Raw genomic sequence first — 14855 nt, 5'->3', positions numbered from 1 at the left:
CACTGCCCCACAAAGCTGCTGCAGAGCAGCAAAGCTGGAGGAGCGAGGGACCGGTACAGGGGCTGTTACAATTTCTGGCCAAAGAGCTTCATGCCCAAGCAAGAGAGTATTGAAGTCTCACCCGGTCAGTGCTGGCAGGGGGCAGGCAGGGTTTGTTACAGGCAGTCCTCTCCGATCACACAACCCGGGTACGGTGACCCTCGGGAGAGCCTGCACCGGCCAGCGCCAGTGCCGGCACAACCAGAGAGCTCAGCAGCTGGGGTCCGGAGAGCTACCAAAGCACTCGTGCCTCCCGCCCGTGGCTGCTGAATGACAGCAGAGCCACCCGCCAGCAAAGGCCATTCAAGGCAGTCTATTAGGACCGCGCTTGCCTGACCTTCTCTGCCCCCCAGCAGCAATTGCTTACAGCCCTCTCTCTCCTGGCTGCTTCTGTGGGTTTTTTCATAGCTTTTTTCCCTTTTTAACCTACAACCCTCTCCTAGGCAGCCTGACAAAGGGCCAGGGTTAATCGCTTGTGCTACCTCCGTACTCACCGTGCTGGGCACGACCAGGGGCACGCCGGGCAGAGGGCTGTTGGCAGTGGCCGCGCTGGGGCTGAGCACCGCATAGGTGAAGCCCACCTTGCCGCTGTTCTGCAGGGTGACCTCTGCTTTGGTGACTTTGTTAAACAGCTGAAGAGAGGACAGAGGAGCGGGAAGTTACAGACACAGGCCTGATGCTGGGCATCTCCTTCCTCTTTCATTGGCTTGAAAGGAAATGAACACAGCACAGCAGCACGGACCGCAGAGGACATATGGGCACTTGACTCTCCCGGGTTAACCCGGGGAACCCACAGCTGCTGGGTACCTCTGAGCCCGACACAGGAACAGATATTTACGGCAGCACGGAGGTGCAATAACAACCATGTAAAGACCAGTAACAAAGAAACCAGGGGATACAAGCCCTCTGCCCTTTAAGGCGTCATCGAACAGCTAACTGAAACAAAGAAGGAGGCATCGAGGCATTTCAGAGGAAAAGCCACCTGCATATAAGTACTTGCAAGCAAAACACCAGCAAAAAGGGAGACAAATGGTGCAACACATGCAAGACCAAGAGCTGGAAGTATCTGTGGGGTTTTTAACCCAAAAGAAGTAAAGTGGGGATTATTCTGGGACATGCTCTCCAGCTTCAGCGACAGGAAGTCCAAGTTAACTCCCTCCCTGGTTTATTTTGTTGATTAATCAAGAGCACTGAAAAAGAGCATCTCCTTGCACCTCAGGCTTTAGGAGCAGATCAGTGTGTGGATGTCTCGGGGCATGTCCCTCTCGAGATCACTGCTGGGATCCTGCCTGCCCCAGGAGGCAGCGTTAGGAACCTTGAAGAGGAGCAATTCCCAACTTTGGGGCGGATGGAGATGGCCATTAAAAACCACCTTGGATGCAGGACGTATCACTCAAAGGTTGTACTTCCAACCCATACAGCTGATAAAGTAGCTGGGAAGGGGAGAGAGCCCTAGACCTAGGTGGGCAGCAACCCGCCGGTGATGGTTTCAAAGACCGCTGCCAAGAGAAGTGCGCGGTACCTTCAGCCCGCAGTCGATCTCCGTGGTGTCTAGGAGGTAGTCGATGAGCGAAGCCTCCCCACTCAGCGCGATCTCGTAGGTCGGGCCTCCCTCCACCTTGCACAGCGCCGTGACGCTGGCCACGATGTTTGCGTGGCCAAAGAAGGTGAATGTGACCCGCTGGCTCTCGCCCGGCTGCAGCACACCATACAGCGGCAGGATGTCAAAAACCTGGAGGGAGGGGAGGAGAGATCAAGATGTCGAGCATCCAAAATGATGCAGAAGAAGAGCCGTGGCTTGAAGCAAAGGACAGACATGACTGGAGGGGCCTGCTCCTCAAACACAGGCAAAATCATCCTAATCTCATCCTGCATCCATGACACTTTCCAGTGGAGAAACCATGGGAAAAATCTCCCATACTCACCAATTAATACATTCATTAATACACTACATCAAAGTAACTTGGGAGGTCTCTCTCTCTCTCTCTCCCATTTGCATGCTGCTCTCTCAAGATGCTGCAGCAAAATTTACTGCAAAAACTTCCTATCAACCACTTGATTAGTAACAGCAGGATGAATAATGCCCTCCATAGGTGCCGCACAGGTAACGTCCTTGGCCAACCCTACGACATGTCCTGCACGGCTTCTCCAATGACTGGTTGATTCAGCAGTGCTGTGCGACGTGCTGGGAGGGGTGTGAGGCCACTCTGCGAGCAGCCGAGGGCCACCAGTGGGAGCGGGGGCTACATAAGCAAGTCAGATTCCCACTTACCTCCTCCACTCCCAAGGCGAGGGGCTCTGCCTCCACGAACGGCATCAACTCCTTGATCTTCACCCGGCTCTGAGTCTCCGCAGCACCCTCCATCTCTGCAGCACCTTCCAGCTCCGCAGCAGTGGATGACAGCAACTGGAAAACAAGCACCATGAGCTGCAGAAAGCAGCTGCCTGGTCTGGGTGAGACCACTCTGCTGCAGGCTCCACCACCTCACCAAGCCAGGAGCAGCTGAGATGGGACCTGGGCACAAATCAAGCAGGGGTATGTCCCTCGCATCAGTTGAGCGTGGGTCCGAGCCCACCCACAGATGAGACACGGGCTCCATCTGCACTTCCTACACGCAAGCTTGCACGAGGAAGCTGCGTGCGCCCAGCACTGAGTCCTGGCAGAGACCTCAAGGGTACTTTGCACCCTCCTGCCAGCCTGGCTTTGCTCACTCCTGCCCGAGGAACACACCGAGAACCCCATGCCGGGACAGGTTTGGTTTTCTGTGACAAAAAGAGGAACGCAACTGCAAGTGAGATGTATTAAAAACAGGAAAATAAGGACTTAGAAAGTGCTCAGCACAACTATCCCGTTTCAGATGGTGCTTAGGCTTCATCTCATGCACTCATCAGTGCTGGAGAGCTGAGGATCTCTGCTCGGTCATTCTTCTCCAACAGCACCTTCCTGAAGAAGGCAGCTGAGATGTTTTTCTGTCTTGCAGCAGCCGAGAGCTGGTATTGAACCTCAAAGGCTCCGTCTCTCAAGAGGAACCTCATCCCTGGGCTTCTGACCCCTATTTATAAAAGAGGGCTTTGTGACTGCTCTTGACGTTTAAGAACACCCCCTTGTTCGCTAATGTCAAGAAGTGCTTTGTGCTGTGGCCGTGACTTCAGCACAATCTGCAAGAATATTTACAGGACATCCTTGGACCTAGTCAGAGGCTCCATCTCCCCAGTAGATAAAGCACTGGGGAGGGAAGAGTTTTCTCTCATCTCAAGGCTCTTTCTACTGTCTCCACATTTTCAAACTTAGCAAAGCTTTGCCAAGCGTATATTCCCAAAGATGCTAACCCACATCTTTCCTAGGCCTGTGGTCTCCCACCTCCCCAGGGAGGTTATATGGCGATTGCCTTGATGGAGTGACACAAGCAGAAGACCAAACTGCAATCTAGAAGCATCCTTTGAATCCAGAAGAATCCTTTGAAGCAATTTTGGATCCTACTTAGCCACGTCCACTTGTATTTCCCTGGTTTACTTCCTGGGCATACATGGCAACAAAGCAGGAAATAAAGATCATTTCATGCTTCTATCCAAAAAACATTCAGCCACACTATTCTTTACATCTACAGAGTATCATTTCTCCTGATTCAGAAAAAATGTGCAGAGTTACAACATCAAAACTGCTGATATTTGAATGCAACCAGGTGCAGCTCCCCTCCTTGAACTTAATGTCAACACTGGCTCTTTCAGAGCCTCTCGGGCTCTCTTACACCCTTTTCTATGGCCCTAGGAGCAGCCTCTGTCCCACACGATGCACAACAAGGTGCCAGCTCCCACTAGTACCAAGGTCAAGCTCCAAAGCAGCGAGCTTCACCAGGAAGGTCAGCACATCAAAGGCAACTTTGTCTGCAAAGCCTTCTTTTATAAAAAATCATCTCTGTGGCCATCACTGCAACCCGGGCTCTTGGGGGAAGGCAGAAGCGTGAAAGCGGGTGGCTCCAGCTGGGCTTGAGAAGGTGCTACATGCAGATCAGTACTTGGCACAGCTTGAGACAGAAAGGAAACTGAAAGCCCTCACATCATGATGCAGATAAAAGCCTCCTTTGATGTTGTAAACAAAAAAACCCAAAAACCAAACAAAAACAAAAAAAAAAAAACAAACCCAACGTGAGTCAGGAGAATCTGAGTGGCCTTCTCCAAGCAAAACTATCCTATTTCTCCCTCCCCAGAAGCCCCGTGTCCAGCCACTGGCCCTGATGCCCAGCCCGCTCTCAGGGCATGTGGCAGCAGGGCAGCAAAAAGGGAGGTTGGCACGAGCACGGTTTTTCGGTGGCAAGCTGGGGGAGGCAATGCAGGTGGTAGGCGTAGAAGAAAATCTACCTTTGCTTCCAGGGAGTCCTCTGCAACTGCTGGCTCTTGGGCAGGATCCCCCACTGCTACCAGGGCTTCGGCTGGCTCCTCCGCACCCCCGTCCCTGGAGCTGCTCTCTGCAGACGCTGAGCGCTCCAACTGGCTTCCCTCCTTCTTAGGTGGTTGGGCTTTGATGAAAAATTTAGGTGCTGGAGGGCTGAACCTGGAAAAGAACATAACTTTGGTCACGGACCTGCAGTGGGAGGGAGGGGAGCCTGCACCAGCGGCCCCTTGGCAGGATGCGGCCCCTGGGTGGGCACTGGTGGTGTGAGCTCAGTGATGGGTCTGACCCAGCAGCTCCGAAACCAGGATGGAGCAGGACAACGCTTGGGGCTGCCCAGGGACGATGCTGCTATAGCGGCTGTGCAGGCAGCTGGCAACTGGCTGCAAGGAGAAACGGAAGAGGACAGAGGGGAATGGCTTGTAGGGAGGTAAAAAGTGCAGCAGAAAAGGCAAGAGACACAAACTGTGCAAAAAGGTGAGGCTGAGATGCAAAGAGGCAGATCCAGCCAGCGATGAGCCAGTACAGACCCACCGGTGCCCTCCTGAAAGCACCCACCACCACGGACCATGCCTTCCTCACCCAGAGGGCCAAAGCAAGAAATGTTGCAGCTCTACTACACCTTTATCCTGAATATTTCCCCTGATAATTACCCGCAGCCGTAGGTCACTACGAGCAAGCAGCGATGCTGGTGGCTTTCTCAAAGCACCATCAGGCAGGAGCAGGGGTGGAGCCCGCAGCCTGCTGTGCCCGGACCGGACAGAGCCCAGCACCGCTCGGGGCACCCACGGAGCCCAGCGTGGGACACCCTCGCACACGCAAGGCAACGTGGAAAGACACATCAAACAATTCCAAGCAGAGACTCGCAATTAAGCAGCCCATTGATCCCTGATGAGCGCCAAAGCAGCAGCGATTAGTGCTTTGGGGAAGGAAGCTCTGGCCATTTTTAATCAATATACAGCAAACGTCAATGACATCATTCAGCTCCCTGCTGTGCCGCAGGTATTCCCTGATCCCAGAACAATGGCTCCAATAGCACCTCATGCTAAAAGGGCAGCAGCTCTGCTGAAAGAAGGTTGTAACCGATGTGGCATTTACCGATGGCGTGGTTACGTCCCCAGCAGTTTCTAAAAGCAAACCGGTTGAGGACCAATTTGGCAAATGATTCACAAAGCAGTTCAACGGCTCGTTTTACAAACAGAGCTGAGTTTATGGTTTGACCAACATCTCTCAGGAAAAAGTACATGGTATAACTTTTTCAAATGTTCCCAGGTGATTCAGATTATATTCCCTGTTTCAAATCGCACAGTAACTCTGCTCCTATTTCTAATGCCACGCACTCGAACCATGCCTGCCTGTCACCGTGCCTATTTGCAAGTGTTCCCCATAGGCAAACAAGGCAGATTTTTTTACAGCAGCCTGGGTGCTTCATTCCCAGCTGGGAATTTGGTGCCTTTAATGACACGCTCCCAAATGAATATTTCTCCTTAGCTTTGTAGATTATTATTTAAGGCTGGTTTTCTTTTCTGGATTAGAGGCTCTGCTCTTCACAACCCCCAGGAGGTCTCACCTGACTTGGCCTTCCTGCAACCACATGCAAGAACAAGGCTTGGCCCAGGCGACCTTCCCCAAGCAGGGACCGATGAGCAGTGGTGCTCTCACCCCTCCCCAGCCCTCCCTCTGCCTCCTGCTGGGACCCCATGGGGGACCCCAAAGACGACTGCGGCACTGTCTGCGTGAAAGAACAAACCAGGACTGGAGGGGACAAAGGCGTTCGCTTGCCCCTGCAGAGCGTCGCCCATCTCCAGGCCCATCTGCACAACCTTCGCTCCTCTCATCCGAGGCACCTTAATATGTGTTGGGGTGCACCGATGGGCGACCAAACTGCTCAACACCTCCAGCAGCCACTAACTTGGGCATCTACATAAGGATGAAATAAATTCAGCTCAGCTGCAACAGCAGTGCCTCTGGGCAGCCTGCAGCTGAACACTACTTCTCCTGGGTGGTAAGGGAGATGCCTGCAGCATGGGAGTACAAATATCCAGGGCCAGGAGCACCTTGAAGCCCTCCAGCTACGCACCAGGCCACCCACCAGTTCAGCGCATGAGCCTGGCCATCATCACAGTGGCTGTCCCAAAACTGCTACCTGTGATCCACCCTAGCGAGGAAATGAAACTGCGGCTCTTAGAGCGCTTCTGATGAATACTGCGGGTTAATAACAACTCCTGAGAGTTGTTAATAACAACTCCAGCTCCTTTGCAGAGCCCCATGAAATCTCCCTGTGAGCTGAAGTCCTCCCCAAGCTGCTCTGCTGTAGAGAGCTGAAGGATTCCCCTCTCTTTGCCCCTGCCTGCCTCCCTCTCTGAGTCAGGAGGTGTAGATTTATGGTGATACCTCCTCAACATCCCAAAGTCCTCACCCGAGCTGTTTGAACACAGGGGCCATACTCTCTTAACACAATTGCTACTTGTTTGTTGAGTGGGCAAAGACAATCCACCTGCTTCTGCGAGCAGCACGGCAATCTATCAGAGTTCAAGGATCGTCTGGGCAATGTTCTTAGGCATATGGTTTAGTTTTAGGTAGTCCTGCGAGGAGCAGGGAGTTGAACTCAATGGTCCTTACAGGTCCCTTCCAACTTGAGATATTCTATGATTCTGTGAATCAATGCTCCTGTGCAGCTACGAGGGCAGAAGGAATGGCAGTTCTTCACACTGTGGCTATTTTCAGGGATGAAGAGATGGGCCAGCTGGATGAGAGATTATTTTTTCTTTTTCAACAGTGTCATTTAGCAGAGTCTATCGCAGCACGGAGTGGCTCCTCACCTACAGCACATGGAGCTGGTCGCTGTGGCCAAAGAAACCATTGGCAAAGAAGCCATTGGGGACCACAACACTGTGGTCACAAATGCGTGATGATGTCTTGGGAAATGACCTCCCTGACTGGTACTCTCCTCGTCTGCCTTAAACCAGCCAGTAAGCCGCAAGGGATCTGAAGCCAACCCAAAACCCTTGCTGTCCATCCACCATCCCAGTATTAGCCTCTCGAGGGGAAAGAGGGGCTGTACAGAAGGAGAAGCATCAGCTTCACTGTCCTGGCAGAGTCCAGCCTCACACAGGACAAAATCCCCGTTCTCTGGAAGGGTTTTTGATGTAAATCCCTGTCTCGGCAGCAGCCAGCTCCGGGCGGATGATGGGACTGGCAGGGAGCTGAGCTCTCCATCACCTGTCTGCTAGCAAGCACCTTGGACTAGAAGGAATCAGCACAAAAATCCCCAGTGCAGATTTATACCCAAAAACATGTGAAGATTTGACACAGGGATTCAAATTTGGCTTGAGCTCCCGCTCCTAAGAGTGCAAAGATTTCTCAGCTCTCCTGTGAAGACAGGGATGCACCAGCAAAGAGCACAGCAATACTAGAAATGACACTCTTGGGCAGAGTGATGCCAGTGGGTTCAGATGGATTTTCCCTTAAGGAAAGCTGTGTGATGCAGAGCTTGCAGGATGTAGGAAAAGTGTAATGGGTGAGAAACAGCTGGAGAGATTAAGAGAAACGAGGTCTGGAAAAATCAACATTTTGTTTCATAAACAGTAAAGCTCTGCGGAGACGGGGCCTTGAGCAGCAGCCCAGCAGCAATTAAAGCATGAGCCATCCCGGCAGCACAGGCATAATGGCATTTATAGGGAGAGGGATGCTGTTTGCAGTACAAACGTACCTTGGGTTCCCACTGTGTGCCTTGGGTAATGAAGACATTCAGAAAGCAAAGAGAGAAGTCGGCTGCTCCCCAGGTTCCCTAGCTGAACATCGCTGGCAGAGCAAGAAGTCACCTTCCAGCCAGCGTTTGCTGGCCAGCTGTAAAACCAGAAGGCAACCCCCGTCCAACCTCAGCCCACTCAGGGCGTGGATGACACATGGACATCTCCCAAGCTTCGTCCTGATGGCACAGGACAAAGCCAGGGAGAGAATCAGCTGCCTGACAGCACCTCAGGGGGGATGTGCAGCGCTTTTCACCCAAGCAATGGGTTCTCCTTCACCTCCCTTGCCCTAAATCCACGCCTCCAACACCCTGGGGCTGCTCCCCCATCTGCCAGGGCAAAGGAAAGCTCTCGGGGTCTGTCACCCTCATACAAAGGAGGAGGCTGAGCCTCAGAAAACCCAAGTGTAATACTTGAAGTGATTCCCACGCAGCCGTTCTGAGCTCCAACCTCCGTCACCATGGCCCAGGTAAAAGTCCTCCAGGTGCTCAACAGTGAAACCGTTGGTCAGAAGCCCCGGGGCAGCAGAAGCTGTCTCAAACCTGCAGCTTCCCAGCAAATGAGCTGGGAAAAAGCAGTGTCATGCTGGAAGGCACAGAGCTGGAGGGTACATGGCGAGGGTCACCATGCTGAAGGTGAACGTAGAGAAGAAGCAAGTTTACAGACACATTTCAAATAGGAAATCATCACCCTCCAACCTTTGTTCTGATAAAGCATCACTGTACCACACCTAGTATACGGGTTTATGTCTCTAATACAGACTTGGTAACAACATATGCTCACTCACTCCTGGCTCTAAACCCCTCCTTGGCACTCACTGTATTTACTTCTCATCCTTTCTGGAGGGGAACAGGTCGCAAATTTCCCCAAGTCTCCCTTGCTTCAGCTCCCCAGTGCCTCTGTCCATGAGTACAGAGCCTCTCCGTAAGCCGCTCACGGCAGCCAGACTGCCACCCCAGAAGTAAAGCCTGCGCGGCACCCAGCCCTTGCTCCAAGAGACTCCGTCTCCAAAAAATAAGAGGCCACTTCTCTGTTACACCGAGCAAACCGCTTCTCGGCTGCTGCCAAACCACATGCAGCTGAAGGACACCTTCAGCAGCACACTTCCATCACGACTCAGTCCTCCTTTTCTAAGTTACCCATGAGATTGAAGCAGGAGAAAGAGCACCCACAGGGCTACCAAAGCCCAAAACATACTGCCCCAAGGAGCTGATAGCACTGCGGGGTGAGAAGGGGGTATGTTCTACTGTCACCCATCCCAGACTCCCCAGCATCAGGGGCACGGTGGACGTATGCATTTCTGATGTATATTCTGCTGCTCATGTTGCTACCTCTCCCCTCCGGTGGCTGACAGAGCACTGCTGTCAGATTTTTGCCTTGCACTGTTTCTCACTCTCTACGTTTTCCATTTCTTCCTTCTTATAAAACCAACAACAAAGCAAAAAAACTCATCAAGTATAACACAGACTTGGGGTTGTGGGGGTTTTTTGTCAGTAACAAGGCTGGGAGCTGGCTCGCAGGGTCCCTGCAGTGCAACCTGCCAGGGGACATGGACAGAGAGAGGGCAGAGGCATGAGGAATTACTAATGCTATAGGAAGATCCACTTGGGTGGAGAAAGACTGCTGGTTTGTTCAAAACAAATTGGCTGAAAAATCCTGGATGGACAGGAAAGAGTCATCTTCTGCATGTTTAGCCCAACAATCCCTTTCCCCAAAGAATCTACTGGCAATTCCTTATGCTGGATTTGTAGCCAAGACTCTCCCACTCTCCAGAGACGTCAGATCAACACATGGAGGGGGCCTGACATGTGCCACGGAGGTGCAGAGCCCCTGCTGATCCATCCTGGCACACGGAGCGCATGGCGTGTGTTAGCTCTATCCCAGGGAGGGAACATGGCTCGCGTGAAGGGGACAAAGAGGTGATGCAGGAACAGCAATGCTCAAAGGAAGTGACAAGGCATGGATCCTTAATAAAGGATAACAACTCTAGAGAACAGCTAAGTTTGGGGGTGAGCCTTTGGCAGCCTTTGTCACAGGTCTCTAAGAAAAGCCTTGTATAGCCCTTGGATTTAATGTCTTCCTTTTGATGGGAATCCCAAACAAAGCTGAGGAGCTGGGTACTGCCCTTAGAAAGGGGGACAAATCTGCATTTCAGGAAGAAACCTTTAAGATAAGAAAGATGATGGAATGTTTGAAATTGACTCCAGATCTATTATCTCCTGCTGGGCCATTCTGGAGATCCTTTCCAACACCGCAGAAAACATCTGGGTGCAAAGGCTTAACTCAGCTTTGAGCTATCAAAGGTCCAAGAGGTAAGGAGAGCCTATTCTCACTCTGTCTCTAACCACAGAGAAGAAGAGTAACCAGGAGAGATTTATGGCTCAGCAGTGTCAGAGAAGGGGCATGGGTTGGTGTGAGTTGGGCATGTCCAGCCACACAGCAACGGTTGGACTCTGCTGCTTCTATGATTGCTCTGCTCAAAGTCGCAGCAGTGACTGAAGAGTAAGGAGGAAAAAATGGGTTGAACAATTAGAAGAAAAAAGAAGAGAGATCTAAGCACACAGCATCTTGTCCAGGCAGAGAAACAACACTTTTCTCTCCTGGCCAAAATAAATGTGTGTGTGTGTGTCTGATTGATGCTGGGAGTCTCTGATGATCGGCTCCAGCAAGGTTAGATGTATGGACGGTTAAATTCTATTGATCTCACCTTCATGGGACCTCGTGTTTGATTCCCTCAGTGTCAGACTGAGTGACCTTGATCGGACAATTTAGAATACCAACAGTGCTTAATGTGGACCAGAAATAACATCTGACATGTTGCCCTTCTGCAGGGCTCTTCATGAGCAATTTGAGGTGTGAATAGCTTGGAGACAGTCTTCATTTCCAGCTCTGCCACAGAGGATCACATGGTGTCTGCTGAGGGACCCGGAGAGAGTACATTACTGCTTAATTAAAATGCAGAGCAGAAAAGGGAGCTGTTGTAACATCCACAGTGCTAACGAGCCAGCAAAGGGGCTATGCCAAACCCTTTGGAGCCAAGGCTGCTATCCTGCCAGATGCTCCGGACCCTCAGCTGCTACCGACTCAGCAGAGCTGGGTGACTCTGCGTCCACTGGAAGAATGAGCACCTGCAGGCTCAGGTCCAGCAAAGCCCATTTAGGTGGAGACCGGGGTAATTAAAAGCTGAAAACTGAGTCAGCATTCACATTTTCAAAAACCTAAACTGGTTCTAAAAAAAGAAGAGTCAAGATAAACAGGCAATCGGCCAACAAGTGGCTCCAGAGGAAATTAATTCCACACAGGCTTTGCTGTAATACGTTTGTTTCTCTTACTATAAAATACATGCACTGTTCTATCATCAAAATTAGATTTTCCCTTTAGCTGGTAATTAAACCCTAATCTCATTTACCAGGAGATAACAGGGGCCTCCAAGCAGAGCTTACAGCCCTGCTCCTCTTCCCCTGCCCATCTCCCTCCACCTGCTTTTGCAGACTTTCCTCTGCATTTTAGGGTCTGTTCTTGAAGGTGCCGTGCATCAAGAAGGGCCACACTAAAGACTTCTTGTTGCTTGCCAAGACCCAGCTGTGAATGGGCTACCCCAAAGCCCAGGTCTTCTCCCCCAAGCCCTCCTCATAGCCATAGCTAATTTCCACTTCCCAATAGGTCGTCTCCTCTGAGACAGATCCCAATGCCCTAAACAAAACTGTTTATTGAGGATCTCTACTATTTGTAATAGCAGCACTTCAAGGCACAATGGCTGACTTTGCTCGGTTTCCTAGGGCATTATGGAAAACCCATTTGCTACTGTAATCAAAACTGCCCAGACTAGACTTTTGTACTATGTAGAGAGGCCACAGCAGGAGGAACTGCTAGAAATGTGTTTATAGATGTCCTCCGGCAGGACTGCACAATTGGCTTCAAACCACAGACCAGCGCTGGGTGGCCCTGCTCCCAGGGGATGTTCAGACAAGTCCTCCCACCAACACCTACAGCTGTACCCAAAGCTGCAGCAGAACCTGCCATTTCGCTGGAAGACACTAAAAAGCTGTTTGGCGAATGTAACGTGCAGTTGAGCAGATGGAAACTCACTTCACCAAGGTGGTAATTGCCTCAGGCCACGAAGGTCTGAGAAAGCAGCTTTCCACACCAGCTTTCCTGGAGAATGCTGCCTCTTTCCCAGCATCAAACTGGTGGAGATCACCTAGTCCCTGCGCATCTAGCCTGACCACAGCTGGTAGGTGTTCTTTCCACAAGGGAAAGTTGAAATCAATTTGTCGGATGCCAGGCAAACAGCTTGGTCTTTGCAAAGTACAAACAGGACACCGGGAAGAAGAGCTTCAAGAAGAGGGTGGAGGCGCACATACCTCATCTGGTTCACGCGGCTGTCCATCAGGAATGACCAGTGGTACCGGACAGGAAGTGGGCTGCAGTTTGTCATCCTGACATAACGCACAGCTTCGGTGTCATTCAAGAGGCACCCAAAGTCCACGGCCATGGTCGGGAAATGGAGATTGGGGAAGTAGACCTCTCCCCGAACGGTGACCTGCTCCTCCTGAGGGTGCTCGAGAAAGCGTATCTTCAGAGCCTTCTCTGCCACCCAGGTATTCAAACCCTCTTCATAAGCAGGGTTAAAGCTGATGGAGAGATGAAGTTCCTCTCCTACCTCCAGCTTCATGGGCTGCAAGGAGATGAAGAGTATTAACCACCAGTGTGATGAAGTCCCAAGGTCTGATGGCATGAAAATGTAAATATTCAACGTGTGACCCCAACGTGGCCGCCTCAGTTCATCCTTCCTTTTCTTTACAGTGTGCGCCTGCCCGCAAGCCCACAACACTCTGGTCTGAGACTATCTCAGGCTCATGCCTCTGGGCTCTGCATCCATACAAGAGGGAAAGAAATATTGTCCTCCTGAATTCTGGACCCACAGAAGCTATACGCTGAATACATAACCAAACCAGCACTCTGGCAAGCCCGGGCCTTTTGCCCCGACTCTAGAGGAACATCTTTTTCCTCACAGCACAAGCGTAATGGCATTGCAGCCTCACCCTTGCAGGTGCTAGTCACTGGCACGGCACAGAAATGGTGGCCGTGCCTACCACAACACGTTTAGCAGAGTCCATACCCAACACCTTCCACCAACAATGGGGCAGGTGCCAGGGAGCAGCTGGAGGAGCATCCTCAGTCTTCCTGAAAGCAGGGCTGCCCTTGAAGGGAGCAAGCTGCTCTTGAGGTTATCCAAGGATGGCTGCTGGAGAGCAAGGATGGTTTCCAGGAGACACCTTTACTACATGGCGTGCCCAGACCTAGTTGCACGCTCCCCTCTCCTCATGGCTTAGAGCCAGGACGTATTTCCCCAATTCAGATGATATTTTGTTTCCTTCAGCAACTCGTTTCAAACCTAATTTAGTTCAGGCCAGCCTACTGCTGATTCTAAAGAATAAACCTCTCTACCAGAGGACCTCCCAACAGAAATGCACCACCACACTCCTCCCTCTTCAAACCCCACCAGCACGAAGGTCCACGGCTGCTCACCTGAACATCTGCGGGGAGGGGCTGCTGGTCCGCATCGCAGATCACGAAGGGTTGCTCCAAGGCCAGGACAACGCTGAGTGGCAGGGAGGACATGTTTTTTAATGAAAGAGGCTGGTACTGAAGAGTTAGGACATCACTGGGTTGCTACAGAAACAGGAGACAAGGAAAAAAAACAACCTGAAGCGGCCACGGACCTCCTTCCCTTTTCTGATGCATTTCAAGGTTTTCAACCCCAAAAGAGCATACATCTCTATTTACTATTTTTATTCACTTCTACCCTTCTAGAAAGGTTTTCTTGAAGGAGATCAGATGCTTTTCATCTTTAGGAACTACAGCATCCCCCGGCGGACAGGGAAACAGTCTCACGTACAGAGGGGGGGATAGGACCCCAAGAGGAGGCAGCTGCTTGAACAAGATCAAAAGAGAAAGTGAACCCAGAGCTTTTGTCTCTGCAGGGTTTATAGAAACTAGACAGGCTTTGGGAAACTACTTCGGGGTGTATTGACATCAATCAGCTGCAGCTTCGTAGTACTCGATAAATCAGAGCGTGTGGCATCAAGCAGACCACAGGCAGACATCAGGCAGAGCTGAAAAGCTTCTAATTGAATCTGAACTCCCTGCTCACAGGATTTTGTGCTTCTCTGGAAGCCTGGGAACCAGAGGAGAGACCTGAAAACACAGAAACTAAATAATGAAGTATCTTCTCTTTTTCAGACACCTCACGGGAGAGAGAAAGATGATGCAGGAGTCAGGATCCAGAGACTAGAGGGCTCCTGCTTTGTGTTGATATTACCATCACTGCAGCTGAAGGACATCTGCGGGTCCTTTGAAGAAAGTGAGGCTTGGGGAAATGCAAAGAGCATACCAAGAGCAGAGAAGGCAAAGAGAGACAAGAGATGACAGTTTTCCCTCATCAGCCTGAGGAGCTGACAGCTACATCAGTTTTTCTCAGCTCCCCTACAGGATCAGTGTTCAGACTTCACTGTGCCTTGAAGGAGGATCCTCAAAAACCTCCCTTTATACTGAGTACAGAAACTGGTGTCTCTCTAGAAGTGGCCACGATCCCCCTCAGCAGAGCAGCTGTAATCTCAGTTTTACTTCGGTGAAGTTAAAAACCAGTCCCATCCCTAGAAACATCCTCA

General features: G+C 51.2%; 1 pseudogene; it reads right to left on the bottom strand.

The window, feature by feature from the left end:
• The window catches only part of LOC132317721 (hydrocephalus-inducing protein homolog), a 71379-nt pseudogene that overhangs the window by 11834 nt on the left and 44690 nt on the right, over positions 1-14855 (bottom strand).

Source organism: Gavia stellata, chromosome 11, assembly GCF_030936135.1.
Source record: "Gavia stellata isolate bGavSte3 chromosome 11, bGavSte3.hap2, whole genome shotgun sequence".
Taxonomy (NCBI): domain Eukaryota; kingdom Metazoa; phylum Chordata; class Aves; order Gaviiformes; family Gaviidae; genus Gavia; species Gavia stellata.
Note: the sequence above shows the minus strand (reverse complement) of the source record. Positions and strands in the feature narration are given on the sequence as shown.